Consider the following 1,372-nt stretch of genomic DNA (forward strand, 5'->3'; position numbering starts at 1 on the left):
TAAGGCACTGAGTTTGTTATGGGAAAGAGGGAAAAAAAGTATATAGTGTTTGGACAATGAATTGTACGACAGAGTATTAGGGCCACCCTAAGAGAATAAAAATTGCAGTACAAGAAAGAAGTCATAGTATTACGAGAATAAATTCGTAATACAGTGGGGGTCAGCTCGAACCTTCTGTGGACAGCCTCCCATGCGAGTCATTGTGTTTATGAAGTAGTCCGCGATCACTTTTGGGTTACTTTGTAAAATATGCCTCCATCCACATTATGTCACGACTAAATCCGTCAATGCAGCTATTGATTACAATGCAATACGGATTCCGTTTATCATAAGAATCCATATGCCACAGTGCTTTGGACCCCCTGCTATTGTACTGCCGACGTCAACGTTCATCATTTTACCCCTGATGTAAGACTGCATTTTCATGTCAGAGTTCTGATAATATTACAACTTTATTCTGGTAATATTACAAATTTATTCTCATAATATTATAACTTTATTCTTGTATTGTTTCTACCTTATTCTCGTAATTTTACAAGTTTATTTGCTTAATATTTCTAGCTTTTCTCGTACAACTTTATTCACGTAATACTTTATTCTCGTTTGTAATTTACTTTTTTAATTTCTCTTAGCGGGGCCCTAATACTGTGTAGAAGTGAAATATGTAAACCAATATGGAAAAGTTCAGCGTTTGGAAAATATTTTTTTATTTGTGCTGATAATAAAATGTGCTTTGGCTGCAGTTGAAATGCTGGGAGGACAGGTGCTATCAGACGCTGTTTGGATCCTTATTATCTGCAGCTTTTATTGAGTGACTTCAAGATATTGTTCCAGCCTCATTACGTCCAGTTGTTACATCAGCCGTAGCGCTGATCCACTTTTCAGTTTCTCTCCTTAATCTCGTCACGTCACCTGCCAACTCCACCGTTGTTCCTTTAATACTCCACCTTTCAGACGAGGCATGTCTTAAAAAAGTTTCTAACTTAAAAGTCAAAATGTGGTGAAACAAAAAGAGGTAAACATTTTCTGAATTTAATACATTTGTGTGTCTGTGCTGTCAAAAATGGCAACATGTTTATTTATTATTTGGACTAAGCTGTGGAGGAGAGCAGATAGAGACTGATGAGCTTTTTAAAGCCCAGGCAGACAGAGTTACAGTGTTTAAAACATTTCACTATTAAGACCAATAGAAAGGAGACTTGCTTTTTTTAAAAAATAAAAATAATAATAAAAAAAACCTTTATTTAATAAATCTAATGTTTTTTTTTTTTTATGAATACAATTGTTCATGTATTGAGAAATAAATGTTAGATTACCTACTTAAAACAAATATTAATGAAAGGTGCATAACAAAATGTTATGCACCTTTCAT

The sequence above is a fragment of the Nematolebias whitei genome, chromosome 3 (genome assembly GCF_014905685.2).
Source record: "Nematolebias whitei isolate Nwh7 chromosome 3, NemWhi1, whole genome shotgun sequence".
In the NCBI taxonomy this organism is placed as follows: Eukaryota; Metazoa; Chordata; class Actinopteri; order Cyprinodontiformes; family Rivulidae; genus Nematolebias; species Nematolebias whitei.